Source organism: Bufo gargarizans, chromosome 4 (assembly GCF_014858855.1).
Source record: "Bufo gargarizans isolate SCDJY-AF-19 chromosome 4, ASM1485885v1, whole genome shotgun sequence".
Classification (NCBI taxonomy): Eukaryota; Metazoa; Chordata; class Amphibia; order Anura; family Bufonidae; genus Bufo; species Bufo gargarizans.
In genome coordinates, this window is record NC_058083.1 from 28,983,922 (window position 1) to 29,002,776 (window position 18,855).

Genomic DNA, 18,855 nt, shown 5'->3' on the forward strand with positions numbered 1-18,855 from the left:
CGTTTTTGTTTTATTGTAAGTAAGTTTCTTTTCTTTTTATAGCATTTGTATATAGTTTGTATATAGTTTTTATAGGGTATTGGTATGAATGTGAGTATGAGTGAGGCTGGGCCAGCTGAGAAGCTGTTCTGTTTTGTTTTTCTTGTCTGTTAAGTTTTGTATTTTTCTAATAAAAAAGAGTTCCCATAGCAGAGTTTCAGGCTTGGGTGTGTCTGGTGCCTGCAGCTGAGGTGATCAGACGTGTGCTAGGAGAGCTCCTGAACTTCCAGAGACTTCCAGGGTGATTTTTCCATCTGCTTCCCCTGTGATTGGATCCAGACTTGCGGGGAGTTTTTTCATCTCTCCCCAGCCCAGGCACTGCCTCTCCCTTGGGAGCTGGTAGGGTCCTGTGGCAATGGCATCCAGGAAGGGTGCCCCTGCTCCCCGGCCTGGGTCGGCAGGGAGTAGGGAGCTACACCGACCGGCCAGGAGTGACGACAGCGAGGGGGTAATACCATCAGGACGTGGCAGAGGCAGCCGAGTCCCCCCATAGGACCCAAAGATGTCAGGAGGAAGAAGCCAGCTTGCGGTGGGCCGGGAGGTGTCGTCCCAGGTAGGTTGGGGGTCTCGGTGGGAGGGAGAGAGTACCTCCACCTACAGCTCTCGCTTGGCCACCCACCTACGTGAATACGATGAGCTGGAACGGCACCTCAGAGCCCTGAGGAAAGAGCTGAAGGAGACAAGGGTGAAAGCTACCATTTCTTCAAAGAAAAAAAGGCCCCCCCTTAATGAAAAAATAAGGAGGTTGAAGGAAGAGTTGGAGGCCTCCTTGAGGCGGCAAGAACAGTTGCTGGAGGGTAGCGGTCCTTTCAAGGAAAAATGATCAAATGGGGATCGGTTCAGGGAAATGGAGGCTGTGAGGAGAGGGGAGCCGTGCGGGGACACAGAGAGTGAGATTGAGGAGTTGGAAGACTCTGAATCTCTAGCGTCCCAGGCAGGCCCCCAAACCTTACAGCCTGAACCAGCCCCCCCCTGTAACCCCGGTAAAAGAAACAAAAACATCATTTGAGAGTTACAGTGGCATTCCGCCAGAACAAGTACTTTTACCATCGTCAAATGAGGCCTCAGCAATGGAGGAGGAAGAAGGCAGTGAGGAAGATGGCGGTGGGTTGTTACAAGAAATCCGGTTATTGGAAATGCCTAAGGTGGACTTCCAAAACTTTGCTTTTGGGGATGATCTGCTTGAGGAAAGTAGTGGCAAGAAAAATAAAAAAAACAACAAGAAGAACACAGAGAATATTCAGACACACTATGTCTTTATGTCAAATACACGCTTGGTGGGGGCTGAAAAGTCTACACCAAGCGTGTATCCCGCTAAACTCCCGGCTCGGCATCTGAGGTGGTGTCTGAGTGAAGGAGCGGGGAGATTGTGCGCTTCAAAATGGCGCCGGACGCAGTCCCAGCTTGCGGAGGAAGGGAGGAGGTGCCGGCAGAGAGAGGAGGTCGGAGGTTGCCCATTGAAAGTGGAGGGGGCGGGCCGGAACATCGGGAGGCCCCGCCCACCACTCCGTCCGCCGCTTCATCCACCACTCCGTCCACCGCTCTGGACAATGCCCTGCCTGCTGTTCCGGTATGTAGGGTGGTGCTGGGGCGGTGTGATGAGGCTAACAACCCTCCTACACAGGGCGGTGATGGCTCTGGGTCCCCGCCTGCGGCTGCAAATGTGTGGCGGGGAGCAGGGGAAGCGGCGGTGAGTGAAGCTGGAGGCGCGGCCGGGGGCGTGTCTGGAGGTGTGTCCGGGCATCCTCCTATCGGCGCGCATGTGGGCGTGGCCGGGGAGGTGCCCGGCCGTGCTTCTGGACGCGCTCCCGAAGCAATGAATGGACGTGTAGGCGCAGGGGGCAAGCGCCTACACATAGAGGAGCCAGAGGCCGGAGCTGCCAGGAAAGATGTGTCTGTGGCGCTCCGGTCCTCTACTAGAAAAGGCTGTATTGCATCAGAACATATGGAGATGCACATTGCCAATGGAACTCTTTTTTATTATAAAAATACAAAACTTTACATTAAATACATAAACAGAAACTTAAACAAACAGAAAAACAAAGACAGCATTCCAGCTGCCCCAGCCACACTCTCACACACATTCATACCTACAACTATGAACCTAAAGATTACACATATCATAAACTACACATAATAAACAAAACAACACATAATAAATAAAACTTACCTAGCCGGTTCGGCTGTAATCCTAAACCCAAAATAACAGAAAAAATAAAGGCTATTCTTGCCAAAATTAAATCAAATTAAAAACAAAACTTAAACCAAAAATAAGGCTACTCGCCATAACGAAAAATTTAGGCAACTTGCCCCTACAAACAAAGAATTTTTTTTTTTTTTTTTTAGTTTATTAAATTTTTTTTTTTTTTTTTTTTTTTCCCCCTCAACTTATCCTAACCTAAACTGTCCCTAACCACTCCCTATTCTAAACTAAGACCCTCAGGGCTGACCTCCGCCTCATGTCCTCAGCATGTCCGCATAGTCCGAGGCCAGCCCCACCACCACCACCCACATCCAGCCCTCGCCCCATGTCCTCCCATGTCCGCGTAGTCCTGGACTGGATGCAGGCCTCCCCACACTTAAAAAAGTGCCCTCCCCTCTCCCTAGCCCACCCAACCTAACTAACCCCACTTACCCTATCCTCAACATAATATAATATATACAATATAACAATATACCACACAATAAACATCACTATAACTCACACATCACCACTCCCGAAGGACCAAGTTCAGCCTTTGCAAGCCTTTCAAAAACCATATACTTTATTCCAAAACAAAAATCTAAGGTGAGAGTATCAGCCCACCACCAGGAGGAGTACTACTAGACTACGGTACACTAAAAGCAAAGCCTCTCCAGAGGAGAGAGGCCCTACTGGTACCCAGTCTTTCGTACTCAAGAGAACGCACCTTCACCAGGTCCCCCAGAATGTTCCTACACACCTCATCCACTGGGAGGACTTTCTGCTTCGTTGAAACTAAACACCGTGCGTTCCACGTGTAGTACCTAACCACTATGCTAACTAAAAAACATGTGCACAGGTCCCTTCCACCCAGGTCTCTGAGCACTCCATAGGCCCACTCTGCATAGGAGAAGCTGGCTAGCCTAGGCCAGCCAATGGAAGCTCCCACCCGTTTGTACACCTCTGTATTAAAGGGACACTGAAGCAGGAAGTGCTCCATACTTTCCAGTATGGAGCCGCACTCCTCCCGGGGACAACCCCTTTCATCAGAGTTCCTGTACTTCAGATTGTCCCTTACATACAGCCTCCCGTGAAAGCAGCGCCAAGCCAAGTCCCAAAACTTCGAGGGGATCCTTGCAGAATTTAGCAACTGTAACCCCTTGTCTAGATCCCGGCTTGGGCAATCCTTGAGGGCCAGGGGCTTCTGAAAGTAGGACAACAAGACCCTCTCGTCAAGGGACCTCCTTGACAGAGTCCTGATTTCCCCTACCTCCAAACCCCACCGGCGGATTACCTTCAGAATTGGGGTGACATAAGCCGGAAGATATCCGTGAGGCGTACGCAAGTCCTTCACTCGCCCTCCTGTCTCCCATTCCTGGAAGAAAGGCCGAAACCACCCCCGGCAGGAGACTACCCACGGAGAAGCCCTCTCCATCCAGAGGTTCGTCAGATTCGCTTTAACAAATGTGTTTACAAGAAACACCACGGGGTTGACCATAGATAACCCCCCTAGTCTCCTCGTGCGGTAAGTCACCTCCCTCTTGATCAGGTTCAGTCTATTCCCCCATAAGAGCTGGAAGAACAGACTGTAAACCCGAGTCCAGAGAGGCTCTGGTAAGATACACACACTGCCCAAATAGATCAGCAAAGGGAGCAAGAAAGCTTTGATCAGGTGCACCCTTTCCCTGAGGGTCAAAGACCAGCCCTTCCACTGGTCGACCTTCTGAGCGGCGATCTTAAGCCTGTCGTCCCAATTTTGGGTGGGATAATCCCCATGGCCTAAATGGATGCCTAGGACTTTGGCTGACGACTGGGGCCCTGGGAGGGTGTCCGGGAGATCGAAAGCTGGATCACCCCCTCCCAGCCAGACTCTCACACTTATCCCGATTGATCATGGACCCGGATACCTCCGAGTAGCGATCCACCTCAGACATCACGTATTCCGCCTCCCCTCTCGAGGACACGAAAATTGTGACATCGTCGGCGTACGCTACTGTCCTCAGAGTGGCTTCCGGCGCCGCCGGATCCATCCCGACTCCCGCCAACGGTCCACGATTGACCCTCTTAAGAAAGGGATCAATCGCGAACACGTATAAAAGCGGGCTCAAAGGACAACCCTGGCGAACGCCAGACCCAACCTCAAAAGGGCAGCCAGACCAACCGTTCACAAGCGGGAAACTCTCCGCCCCCGCATACAAGATCTTTAACCAATCGACAAACCCCCCCGGCAGGCCATACTTCAGAAGGACCTACCAGAGGTACTCGTGGTTCACCCGATCAAACGCCTTTGCTTGATCTAAGGACAGCATGTACCCCTTCCAGTGGCCTGCCCTACTCTGTTCCACTGCCTCTCGGACACCGAGGACAGCACTAAAAGTGCTGCGGCCTGGAACCGAGCAATGCTGAGCCACCGAAAGAAGTTGAGGCGCGAATTTCACCAGCCTGTTAAACAGTATCTTGGCCAGAATCTTTCTGTCCGTATTGAGAAGTGCTATGGGACGCCAGTTCTCAATACGGCTCGGATCTTTACCCTTTGATAGAAGGATCAGCGCTGACCTCCTCATTGACTGAGGCAGAGTGCCCGAGGATAGACACTCATTGAATACCTCAGTCAAGAGGGGACATAAAGAGTCCTTAAAGGTCTTATAAAACTCGGATGTTAAGCCATCCGGGCCTGGCGACTTCTTCAGAGCTAACCCTTCCACCGCCAGGATAACTTCCTCCTTCCTGATCTCTTCTACCAAACCGTCAAAAGAGAGGTGAGCTTCTGACTCAGGGGTGATTTCAGCCAGGAAAGCCGACATCCTGTCCCGATCCAGATCCCTCTTCCCCAAGAGGCACGAGTAAAAGGATCTGACGACTTCCAGGATCCCTGATCTGGACCTGTTCAGAGACCCCGTACCATCGACCAGTCCTGTTATTAACTTACTCTTCACTGACATCTTACAGTTTCTGTAGGGGTCGGGCGAGCGGTACCTCCCGAAGTCCCTCTCAAAAACCAAAGATGTGTGTCTATCATACTGGCACCTCTTGAGCAAAGATTTCACCCTGGAGATATCCTCGCGGCTACCTCCAGTCGAGACCAGATCTTCGAGTTTCCTCCTCAGACCCTGATACAGGCGGTACCTGTCCAGAGACCTGAGGCTCGAGAGCTGGCGGAAGAACTTTGCAGCCCGGTCTTTGAATACCTCCCACCACTCTGACTTAGTGTCACAGAGATCCAGCAAGGTTACCTGACTCTGAAGAAAGTCCTCAAAGGATTGTCTCACCTCTGCTTCCTTCAGGACTCCCGCATTCAGCTTCCAGTAACCTCTTCCCATTTGGGGGGACTCTGAAATATTCAGAGAAAACATAATCAGACAGTGGTCAGAGAATTCCTCCTCCATAACCCTTAAGGGCGAGAAAGTAGCCTCCTCCTTCAAAAAAAACCTATCTATTCTAGACCTAATCCTATCTCCTCTATAGAAAGTGAAACCCCCGTGGTCTGGGGTGTGCCTAATGTGGACATCCACCAGACGAGCCTCACTAGCTATGCTATTTAAAGCTACACTATCATAAGCCAGCCGGTCTCTGGTGCCTCCCCTATCTTGGGACCTCACGATGGTGTTAAAGTCCCCACCAAAGACCACTTGCCGGCTTGTAAAAAGGAAAGGCTTGATCCTCATAAAGAGACATTTCCTGTCCCACTTGGACTGGGGCCCATAGATATTGATTAGGCGCAGTTCCTGTCCCTTCATGAGGATATCCAAGATCAAACACCTCCCCATTTCCAGCTCAACCACCCGTCGGCATTCTACCGGTACAGTGAAAAGAACCGCCACTCCGATATACGGATCAGCCGCAAGAGACCAGAAGGAGGGCCCAGATCTCCACTCCCTCTTCGCCTTATGCACTTCTGCCAAGTTTGACAGTCTGGTCTCCTGCAAAAATAAAACATCAGCTTCAACTCGGCTGAAAAAATCAAAGGCTGCATAGCGAGCCGCATCAGATTTAACGCTGGCGACATTAATGGTCGCCAGTGTCAGCTGAGTGGGTACCGCCATACTTGGTGTTTAAGCTGAATGTCCTCCTTCCTTCCCACCCTTCCTACCCCTCCCGGGGCTATCCTCTAAGGCGGCACGTCCTCTTTTGAGAGAGACGGTGGTGTCCATTCCGTCTGTCACCACCGCTCCCTCTTGCGTACCGCCCCTGTCTTTCTCGGTTCCGGGAATCTGGTTTGCCTCCTCTACTGGGGACCTTACGTCCGCACCAGAGAGGGGCACGGGGCCTCCTGGAAGCCCTCCCACCTTCGCCCCCGGTACCCCACCTCTTACCTCCTCCCCGGATGAAGAGGAGGCGGAGATCTCATCCAAAGTGAGATACCGGTTGGAGAGCCCAAGAGGGGAGCCAGTTACGCCTTCCCTAGCTACTTTGGCCGGGCTCGCTCTTTTTTTTGAGTACCGTTTCCGTCTGTTGGTATAGGACCCAGTCTCACTACCCTCTGCTGCGCTTTCGTAGTGCGAAGACCGGGTCCCATCGGCTCGGTCTAGTCTCTCGATTTCCGCACTTAGCTCCCTGTCCCCTAGGGTCTCCGAACTACGGGAGTCAGCCACTTGGGGAGGGGCAGACATCACCCCGTTGTGGTGGGGTTCCTTCTGCTCCCTCTCCGCCTGGCGTCTCTCCCTCCGCCTCTGCCGGGACGGACCGCTCTTGGTCTTCACTGACCCCTCAACTCGACTGTCTCCGCCAGCACCCGCCTCAGCCGAAGGGACCTCCCGGCCCACTCCTGCGTGAGCTCGGGCCGCATTGACCTCTGAGAGGGGACAACGACTAAATGGGTGTCCGAGCACACCACACAGGTTGCACCTAATCTCCTTACAAGATGCGGCAAGGTGACCTGTCCCTCCACACAACGCGCACTTCTGCACTTGGCAGCTGGCGCTGAAGTGCGAAGGGCTGCCGCACTTGTGACAGAGCTTAGGCTGTCCCCTGTAGAAAACGAGAATCCTATCCCGGCCGATGAAGGCAGAGGATGGAATGTGGGAAACCGTACTTCCCAGACATTTCAACTTCACATTGAAAGTCCAGGCTCCCGACCAAATGCCAAATTCGTCCAGGTTTTTAGATGGTACACCCTGGACGTCACCATACCTGCTTAGCCAGGTCAGAATATCAACGCAAGAAAGTGATTCGTTACGGGTCAAAACGGTCACTTTCTTGACGTTGTTCTGCCGGGTTATTGCCTGGGCGAAAAACCCCTTCCAATCCGGTAAGTACTTCACCAGCTCATACCCGGACCAGAAAAGCTCTAGGCCCTCCGGCCGGGCAAAACTGATGTCGAACTCCTTGGAACCATAGGGATGTATCAGGGCGAAGATGTCAGCCACCCTGAAACCCATCCCAAGCAGGAGCTCCACCACCCTTTTCCTTGTAGGGCAGGCATCATTGCTTCTCCACTTGAGACAGACTACATTCCGTCTGGTCCCAGGGCCGGTTGTGGGCAGGGACCAGGTGGTCTCGCCCCCCTTTCCTCTCGGAAAACTCGCAGTCCGTGCCTGTCCATCCATAAGGATAGGTCCACTCTCTCACCCTCTACTATCATTGAACTCTCCCCCCTTTTGAGGGCCTCCAGGTGTCGCCGTTGCAAGTCACCAACCGCGACTCCCGGGAATGAGGAAGCCAACGAGGATAGCCCCTCCCCCCCCACGGCCGCAGCCACACTGGCATAACTTCTGCCAGGTGTTACGGCCGCAGGAGGGGCAACCGAACCGGCCCTCCCCGATACACGAAAACCAGATGCCACACCGGATCCCTCCGGAGGGCGGACACCAGGAGCCGCCGCCACCGCCGCCACATTGACTTTTCAGTCCCTGCCAGGTGCGGTACAAAAAAACATATTTAATGTCAACTTTTTCTTTTTTCTTTTTCTTTTTTTCCCCGCCACCATCTTCCAATAGTTTATCACCAAACGCGAAGCCTTGTAGCTCCATCGGCGACTCCAACATTCGTATCTCCTCCAGGAGCCCTCCGCCACCATCACAGCTGCCCTCGAAATCCTCATCATCGGATGGGGGCAGCCCTGCTTGTTCAGCAGCTATGCAGCTGTACCCCTCCGGCACCGATAGCTGAGGGTTCAGAGGGGGAGCTGGTGCAGGTTCAGGCAGGGACGACCGGGGAGTGACAGTTATGCCGGATGCAGGCGATTCACCCAGCACACTGCCCTCCTCCTCCTCCCCGCTATCCCCCTCCTTTCCTCCATGGCCAGAAACCTGTCCTCATTATAGAGCTTCTCTTTGAAGGGGCCGCTCTCCGAAATTAAAGTGTCCCTCTTCTCCCGGAAAGCAGCAATCTCCATTTTCAGCTCTTTTACCCTGAGCGACACAGGGCCCCGCTTCTTACTGGACATACTGTTCGCTTTAGCCCTCTGCAGCACAAGCTCCTGGCCCAGTATTTTGAGGTGCCGTCCCAGCTCCTTAACCTCACGGAGGTGAAACGCCACACGGGAGCTGTAGGTGGGGGTGGACTCTCCCTCCCTCCGGGACCCCCAACCTACCTGGGACGACACCTCTCCAGCCTCAGCAGCATTCCTCTTTGCAGAGGTTCCTGGGTCCTTGGGGGGGACTTGGCTGCCTCCACCTCGTCCGACTTTCTTTACCCCCTCGCCTCCACCACTCTGGGTCCTCGCACGGGATCCTCCTGACCGGGAAGCTGGAAACTTCTTCCTGGATGTCATGGCCGCAGGACCCTGCCAGCTCCCTAAGGAGAGGCAGGGCCTGGGCTGGGGAGAGATGGTCAAAGCTCCCCACAAGTCTGGTTCCGCCCAGGGGATTAAGATGTTGGAAATCTCCCTGGGCCCTTAACGAGGTGGAAGTCCAGGAGCTCCAAACAACCACACCCTTCCTCCTCGCTTGCTGGAGCTGGAATGACTGCTGACACTGGAACTCTTTTTTATTATAAAAATACAAAACATAACAATAAATACATACAAAACACAAACATAAACGTAAACAAAGACAGCATTCCAGCTGCCCCAGCCACACTCTCACACACATTCATACCTACAACTATGAACCTAAAGATTACACATATCATAAACTACACATAATAAATAAAACTTACCTAGCCGGTTCGGCTGTAATCCTAAATCCAAAATAACATAAAAAATAAAGGCTATTCTTTCCAAAATTAAATCAAATTAAAAAACAAAACTTAAACCAAAAATAAGGCTACTCGCCATAACGAAAAATTTAGGCAACTTGCCCCTACAAAGAAAAAAAAAGAAAAATTCATTTTTTTTTATTTATTTTTTTAATTTATTCAATTTTTTTTATTTTTTTATTTTTTTCCCCCTCAACTTATCCTAACCTAAACTGTCCCTAACCACTCCCTATTCTAAACTAAGACCCTCAGGGCTGACCTCCGCCTCATGTCCTCAGCATGTCCGCATAGTCCGAGGCCAGCCCCACCACCACCACCCACATCCAGCCCTCGCCCCATGTCCTCCCATGTCCGCGTAGTCCTGGACTGGATGCAGGCCTCCCCACACTTAAAAAAGTGCCCTCCCCTCTCCCTAGCCCACCCAACCTAACTAACTAACCCCACTTACCCTATCCTCAACATAATATAATATATACACAATATATACAATATACCACACACAATAAACATCACTATAACTCACACATAACCACTCCCGAAGGACCAAGTTCAGCCTTTGCAAGCCTTTCAAAAACCATATACTTTATTCCAAAACAAAAATCTAAGGTGAGAGTATCAGCCCACCACCAGGAGGAGTACTACTAGACTAGGGTACACTAAAAGCAAAGCCTCTCCAGAGGAGAGAGGCCCTACTGGTACCCAGTTTTTCATACTCGAGAGAACGCACCTTCACCAGGTCCCCCAGAATGTTCCTACACACCTCATCCACTGGGAGGACTTTCTGCCTCGTTGAAACTAAACACCGTGCGTTCCACGTGTAGTACCTAACCACTATGCTAACTAAAAAACATGTGCCCAGGTCCCTTCCACCCAGGTCTCTGAGCACTCCATGGGCCCACTCCGCATAGGAGAAGCTGGCTAGCCTAGGCCAGCCAATGGAAGCCCCCACCCGTTTGTACACCTCTGTATTAAAGGGACACTAAAGCAGGAAGTGCTCCATACTTTCCAGTATGGAGCTGCACTCCTCCCGGGGACAACCCCTTTCATCAGAGTTCCTGTACTTCAGATTGTCCCTTACATACAGCCTCCCGTGAAAGCAGCGCCAAGCCAAGTCCCAAAAGATCGAGGGGATCCTTACAGAATTTAGCAACTGTAACCCCTTGTCTAGATCCCGGCTTGGGCAATTCTTGAGGGCCAGGGGCTTCTGGAAGTGGGACAACAAGACCCTCTCGTCAAGGGACCTCCTTGACAGAGTCCTGATTTCCCCTACCTCCAAACCCCACCGGCGGATTACCTTCAGAATCGGGGTGACATAAGCCGGAAGATATCCGTGAGGCGTACGCAAGTCCTTCACTTGCCCTCCTGTCTCCCATTCCTGGAAGAAAGGCCGAAACCACCCCCGGCAGGAGACTACCCACGGAGAAGCCCTCTCCATCCAGAGGTTAGCCAGATTCGCTTTAAGAAATGTGTTTACAAGAAACACCACGGGGTTGACCATAGATAACCCCCCTAGTCTCCTCGTGCGGTAAGTCACCTCCCTCTTGATCAGGTTCAGTCTATTCCCCCATAAGAGCTGGAAGAACAGTAGAGTTGAGCGGACACCTGGATGTTCGGGTTCGAGAAGTTCGGCCGAACTTCCCGGAAATGTTCGGGTTCGGGATCCGAACCCGATCCGAACTTCGTCCCGAACCCAAACCCCATTGAAGTCAAGGGGGACCCGAACTTTTCGGCACTAAAAAGGCTGTAAAACTGCCCAGGAAAGGGCTAGAGGGCTGCAAAAGGCAGCAACATGTAGGTAAATCCCCAGCAAACAAATGTGGATAGGGAAATGAATAAAAATAAAAATAAAATAAATAAAAATTAACCAATATCAATTGGAGAGAGGTCCCATAGCAGAGAATCTGGCTTCACGTCACCCACCACTGGAACAGTCCATTGTCAGATATTTAGGCCAAGCACCCAGGCAGAGGAGAGAGGTCCCATAACACAGAATCTGTCTTCATGTCAGCAGAGAATCAGTCTGCATGTCATAGCAGAGAATCAGGCTTTACGTCAGCCACCACTGCAACAGTCCATTGTCAGATATTTAGGCCCAGCACCCAGGCAGAGGAGAGAGGTCCCATAACACAGAATCTGGCTTCATGTCACCAGAGAATCAGTCTTCATGTCATAGCATAGAATCAGGCTTCACGTCACCCACCACTGTAACAGTCCATTATCATAAATTTAGGGCCCGGCACCCAGGCAGAGGAGAGAGGTCCCATAACACAGAATCTGGCTTCATGTCAGCAGATAATCAGTCTTCATATCATAGCAGAGAATCAGGCTTCACGTCACCCACCACTGTAACAGTCCATTATCATAATTTTAGGCTCCGGCACCCAGGCAGAGGAGAGAGGTCCCATAACACAGAATCTGGCTTCATGTCACCAGAGAATCAGTCTGCATGTCATAGCAGAGAATCAGGCTTCACGTCACCCACCACTGCAACAGTCCATTGTCAGATATTTAGGCCCAGCACCTAGGCAGAGGAGAGAGGTCCCTTAACAGAGGATCTGGCTTCATGTCAGCAGAGAATCAGTCTGCATGTCATAGCAGAGAATCAGGCTTCACGTCAGCCACCACTTTAACAGTCCATTGTCATAAATTTAGGCCCTGGCACCCAGGCAGAGGAGAGAGGTCCCGTAACACAGAATCTGGCTTCATGTCAGCAGAGAATTAGTCTGCATGTCATAGCAGAGAATGAGGCTTCACGTCACCCACCACTGTAACAGTCCATTGTCATAAATTTAGGCCCTGGCACCCAGTCAGAGGAGAGAGGTCCCATAAAACAGAATCTGGCTTCATGTCAGCAGAGAATCAGTCTTCATATTATAGCAGAGAATCAGGCTTCACGTCAGCCACCACTGCAACAGTCCATTGTCATATATTTAGGCCCAGCACACAGGCAGAGGAGAGAGGTCCCGTAAGAGAGAATCTGTCTTCATGTCAGCAGAGAAATAGTCTGCATGTCATAGCAGAAAATCAGGCTTCACGTCAGCCACCACTGTAACAGTCCATTGTCATATATTTAGGCCCAGGCACCCAGGCAGAGGAGAGAGGTCCCGTAACAGAATGAGGAAGTGCCCTGGAGTACAATAATATATGGTTAAGGGGAGGTAGTTAATGTCTAATCTGCACAAGGGATGGACAGGTCCTGTGGGATCCATGCCTGGTTCATTTTTATGAACGTCAGCTTGTCCACATTGGCTGTAGACAGGCGGCTGCGTTTCTCTATAATAACGCCCCCTGCCGTGCTGAATACACGTTCAGACAAAACGCTGGCCGCCGGGCAGGCCAGCACCTCCAAGGCATAAAAGGCTAGCTCTGGCCACGTGGACGATTTAGAGACCCAGAAGTTGAATGGGGCCGAACCATCAGTCAGTACGTGGAGGGGTGTGCACACGTACTGTTCCACCATGTTAGTGAAATGTTGCCTCCTGCTAACACGTTGCGTATCAGGTGGTGGTGCAGTTAGCTGTGGCGTGTTGACAAAACTTTTCCACATCTCTGCCATGCTAACCCTGCCCTCAGAGGAGCTGTCCGTGACACAGCTGCCTTGGCGACCTCTTGCTCCTCCTCTGCCTTGGCCTTGGGCTTCCACTTGTTCCCCTGTGACATTTGGGAATGCTCTCAGTAGCGCGTCTACCAACGTGCGCTTGTACTCGCGCATCTTCCTATCACGCTCCAGTGCAGGAAGTAAGGTGGGCACATTGTCTTTGTACCGTGGATCCAGCAGGGTGGCAACCCAGTAGTCAGCACACGTTAAAATGTGGGCAACTCTGCTGTCGTTGCGCAGGCACTGCAGCATGTAGTCGCTCATGTGTGCCAGGCTGCCCAGGGGTAAGGACAAGCTGTCCTCTGTGGGAGGTGTATCGTCATCGTCCTGCCTTTCCCCCCAGCCACGCACCAGTGATGGGCCCGAGTTGCGTTGGTTGCCACCCCGCTGTGACCATGCTTCATCCTCATCCTCCTCCACCTCCTCCTCATCCTCGTCATCCTCGTCCTCCAGTAGTGGGCCCTGGCTGGCCACACTTGTACCTGGCCTCTGCTGTTGCAAAAAACCTCCCTCTGAGTCACTTCGAGGAGACTGGCCTGAATGTGCTAAAAATGACCCCTCTTCCTCCTCCTCCTGGGCCACCTCCTCTTCCATCATCGCCCTAAGTGTTTTCTCAAGGAGACATAGAAATGGTATTGTAACGCTGATAACGGCGTCATCGCCACTGGCCATGTTGGTGGAGTACTCGAAACAGCGCAACAGGGCACACAGGTCTCGCATGGAGGCCCAGTCATTGGTGGTGAAATGGTGCTGTTCCGCAGTGCGACTGACCCGTGCGTGCTGCAGCTGAAACTCCACTATGGCCTGCTGCTGCTCGCACAGTCTGTCCAGCATGTGCAAGGTGGAGTTCCACCTGGTGGGCACGTCGCATATGAGGCGGTGAGCAGGAAGGCCGAAGTTACGCTGTAGCGCAGACAGGCGAGCAGCGGCAGGATGTCAACGCCGGAAGCGCGAACAGACGGCCCGCACTTTATGCAGCAGCTCTGACATGTCGGGGTAGTTGTGAATGAACTTCTGCACCCCCAAATTCAGCACATGCGCCAGGCAAGGGATGTGCGTCAAACCGGCTAGTCCCAGAGCTGCAACGAGATTTCGCCCATTATCGCACACCACCAGGCCGGGCTTGATGCTCACCGGCAGCAACCACTCGTCGGTCTGTTGTTCTATACCACGCCACAACTCCTGTGCGGTGTGGGGCCTGTCCCCCAAACATATGAGTTTCAGAATGGCCTGCTGACGTTTACCCCGGGCTGTGCTGAAGTTGGTGGTGAAGGTGTGTGGCTGACTGGATGAGCAGGTGGAAGAAGAGGAGGAGGAAGCCGAGAAGGAGGAGGTGGCAACAGGAGGCAAAGAATGTTGCCCTGCGATCCTTGGCGACGGAAGGACGCGCGCCAAACAGCTCTCCGCCTGGGGCCCAGCTGCCACTACATTTACCCAGTGTGCAGTTAGGGAGATATAGCGTCCCTGGCCGTGCTTACTGGTCCACGTATCTGTGGTTAGGTGGACCTTGCCACAGATGGCGTTGCGCAGTGCACACTTGATTTTATCGGATACTTGGTTGTGCAAGGAAGGCACGGCTCTCTTGGAGAAGTAGTGGCGGCTGGGAACAACATACTGTGGGACAGCAAGTGACATGAGCTGTTTGAAGCTGTCTGTGTCCACCAGCCTAAATGACAGCATTTCATAGGCCAGTAGTTTAGAAATGCTGGCATTCAGGGCCAGGGATCGAGGGTGGCTAGGTGGGAATTTACGCTTTCTCTCAAATGTTTGTGAGATGGAGAGCTGAACGCTGCCGTGTGACATGGTTGAGATGCTTGGTGACGGAGGTGGTGGTGTTGGTGGTACATCCCCTGTTTGCTGGGCGGCTGGTGCCAACGTTCCTCCAGAGGCGGAGGAAGAGGCCGAGGCGGCAGCAGCAGAAGAGGTAGCAGGGGGAGCCTGAGTGAGTTCCTTGTTTTTAAGGTGTTTACTCCACTGCAGTTCATGCTTTGCATGCAGGTGCCTGGTCATGCAGGTTGTGCTCAGGTTCAGAACGTTAATGCCTCGCTTAAGGCTCTGATGGCACAGCGTGCAAACCACTCGGGTCTTGTCGTCAGCACCTTGTTTGAAGAAGTGCCATGCCAGGGAACTCCTTGAAGCTGCCTTTGGGGTGCTCGGTCCAAGATGGCGGCGGTCAGTAGCAGACGGAGTCTCTTGGCGGCGGGTGTTCTGCTTTTGCCCACTGCTCCCTCTTTTGCTACGCTGTTGGCTCGGTATCACCACTGCCTCTTCCTCCGAACTGTGAAAGTCAGTGGCACGACCTTCATTCCATGTGGGGTCTAGGACCTCATCGTCCCCTGCATCGTCTTCCACCCAGTCATCCTCCCTGACCTCCTGTTCAGTCTGCACACTGCAGAAAGACGCAGCAGTTGGCACCTGTGTTTCGTCATCATCAGAGACGTGCTGAGGTGGTATTCCTATGTCCTCATCATCAGGAAACATAAGTGGTTGTGCGTCAGTGCATTCTATGTCTTCCACCGCTGGGGAAGGGCTAGGTGGATGCCCTTGGGAAACCCTGCCAGCAGAGTTTGCAAACAGCGTAAGAGACTGCTGCATAACTTGGGGCTCAGACAGTTTCCCTGATATGCATGGGGGTGATGTGACAGACTGATGGGCTTGGTTTTCAGGCGCCATCTGTGCGCTTTCTGCAGAAGACTGGGTGGGAGATAATGTGAACGTGCTGGATCCACTGTCGGCCACCCAATTGACTAATGCCTGTACCTGCTCAGGCCTTACCATCCTTAGAACGGCATTGGGCCTCACCAAATATCGCTGTAAATTATGGCGGCTACTGGGACCTGAGGTAGTTGGTTCACTACGAAATGTGGCTGTGGCAGAACGGCCACGTCGTCTCCCAGCACCAGAGGGTCCACTAACACCACCACGACCATGTCCGCGTCCGCATCCCTTAATAGATGTTTTCCTTATTGTTACTGTTCACCACAATAAGAAAAAAATTATTTGGCCCAATGTATTGAATTCAAATTCAGGCCTTTTTTTACAGACACCTAACACTATCTGGCTATCTATTTAGGTACCGTATTACACTAATACAGGCACAGCAGTAACCACAGATTTAGCTGAATATAAATTGTAGGCCTAGTATTTAGGCCCTGGATGACAGGTATACGTTTACAGACAGAATTAGACTTGGAAATGCACGGTAGTGTGTGAAGTTATTGAGGATGACCCTATCAGCACTTTCAATCTAATATACCCTTTTATGGATAGATTTAAAGTTGGCCTGATACAGCAGAAACCACTGATTTAGGGAATTGCTAAGTTGGGAATTGTATTTCAACCCAGAACAAAAACTGTGCTTTGGCGGACACTAAATAACTTGACCAGCCTCAGCAATAAACACAGATTTAGCTGAATATAAATTTGAGGCCTATTATTTAGGCGCTGGGTGACAGGTATACGTTTACGGACAGAATTAGACTTGGAAATGCACAGTAGTGTGTGAAGTTTTTAAGAATGACACTATTTGCAACTTCAATCTAATATACCCTTTTAAGGATAGATTTATGGTAGGCCTGATACAGCAGAAACCACTAATTTAGGGAATTGCTAAGTTAGGAATTGTATTTCAACCCAGAACAAAAATATATCCTTTGCCAGACAGCAGACAGTATTACAATTGGCTAGCCACAGCTGAAACACCAGATTTAGGGTACTGCTATTTTGGCGATTGTATTTCACCCCTCAATAAATAGCAAGCACAGCCAAGCCCCTGATGTCGGATATAGCAAAAAAACAACCACACCATTGAGGGTTAAATGCACTTGGTGGCAGCTTGTGCTGGCACACCACAAGACACAAAATGGCCGCCGATCACCCCAGAAAAAAAGTGACTGAAAAACGCTCTGGGCAGCCTAAAGACAGTGAGCAATTGAATAGCAGCAGTTCAATGATCCACAGCTGTAGATCGATCACTGAATTAAGTGTTTTTGAGGAGTTAATCACTGCCTAATCTCGCCCTAACAGCAGCTGCAACCTCTCCCTATACTGAACAGAGCAGAGTGACGGGCGGCGCTACGTGACTCCAGCTTAAATAGAGGCTGGGTCACATGCTGCACTGGCCAATCACAGCCATGCCAATAGTAGGCATGGCTGTGATGGCCTCTTGGGGCAAGTAGTATGACGCTTGTTGATTGGCTGCTTTGCAGCCTTTCAAAAAGCGCCAAGAAAGCGATAAACACCGAACCCGGACTTTTACGAAAATGTTCTGGTTCGGATCCGTGTCACGGACACCCCAAAATTCGGTACGAACTCGAACTATACAGTTCGGGTTCGCTCATCCCTATTGTTGACACAGATGTTGTATCGTGTCTGTTCCATGTATAGCCTGGCAGTGCCTACTGCTTCTGATCCTTGTCTGTTCCATGTTTTGCCTGGCAGCATTACTGCTTCTGCTCTTGTATATGCCCTGCCTTCGATGAGAGGGCTCCTGGGTTCTCCGGAGGGAGGATACCAGGTCTGTTTTCAGCTCTGCCTGTGACTGCCATGCTTCCATTCCGCATGGGGTCCAGGCATCTGATTGTGTGCTGGTTCACGTTTGTCATCTGATCCAAGTCCTGTGTTTGTATTGGTTCCAGTCCTGTTGTTGTCTGTGGCCAAGTGTACTGGGACCTTCCTGGAGGTGCGACCAGTGAGCCCTTAGTAACATAGTACATAAGGCCGAAAAAAGACATTTGTCCATCCAGTTCGGCCTGTCATCCTGCAAGTTGATCCAGAGGAAGGCAAAAAAAAACTGTGAGGTAGAAAATTCCTTCCCGACTCCAATCAGGCAATCAGAATAACTCCCTGGATCAAAGATCTCTCTCTAGTAGCTATAGCCTGTAATATTATTACGCTCCAGAAATACATCCAGGCCCCTCTTGAATTCCTTTATTGTACTCACCATCACCACCTCCTCAGGCAGAGAGCTCCATAGTCTCACTGCTCTTACCGTAAAGAATCCTCTTCTATGTTTGTGTACAAACCTTCTTTCCTCCAGACGCAGAGGATGTCCCCTCGTCACAGACACCGTCCTGTTAATGAATAGATGATGAGATAGATCTCTGTACTGACCCCTGATATATTTATACATAGTAATTAGATCTCCCCTCAGTCGTCTTTTTTCTAAAGTGAATAACCCTAATTTTGATAATCTTTCAGGGTACTGTAGTTGCCCCGTTCCAGTTATTACTTTAGTTGCCCTCCTCTGGACCCTCTCCAGCTCTGCTATGTCTGCTTTGTTCACTGGAGCCCAGAACTGTACACAGTACTCCATGTGTGGTCTGACTAATGATTTGTAAAGTGGTAGGACTATGTTCTCATCACGGGCATCTATGCCCCTTTTGATGCAACCCATTATCTTATTGGCCTTGGCAGCAGCTGCCTGACACTGGTTTTTGCAGCTTAGTTTGCTGTTTATTAAAATTCCTAGATCCTTTTCCATGTCAGTGTTACCGAGTGTTTTACCATTTAGTATGTACGGGTGACTTGCATTATTCCTTCCCATGTGCATAACTTTACATTTGTCAGTGTTAAACCTCATCTGCCACTTATCTGCCCAAGCCTCCAATCTATCCAGATCCCTCTGTAGTAGTATACTGTCCTCTTCAGTGTTAATTACTTTACACAGTTTAGTGTCATCTGCGAAAATTGATATTTTACTATGCAAGCCTTCTACAAGATCATTAATAAATATATTGAATAGAATAGGGCCCAATACTGACCCCTGAGGTACTCCACTAGTGACAGTGACCCAATCTGAGTGAGTACCGTTAATAACCACCCTCTGTTTTCTATCACTGAGTTAGTTACTTACCCACATACAGATGTTTTCTCCCAGTCCGAGCATTCTCATTTTATA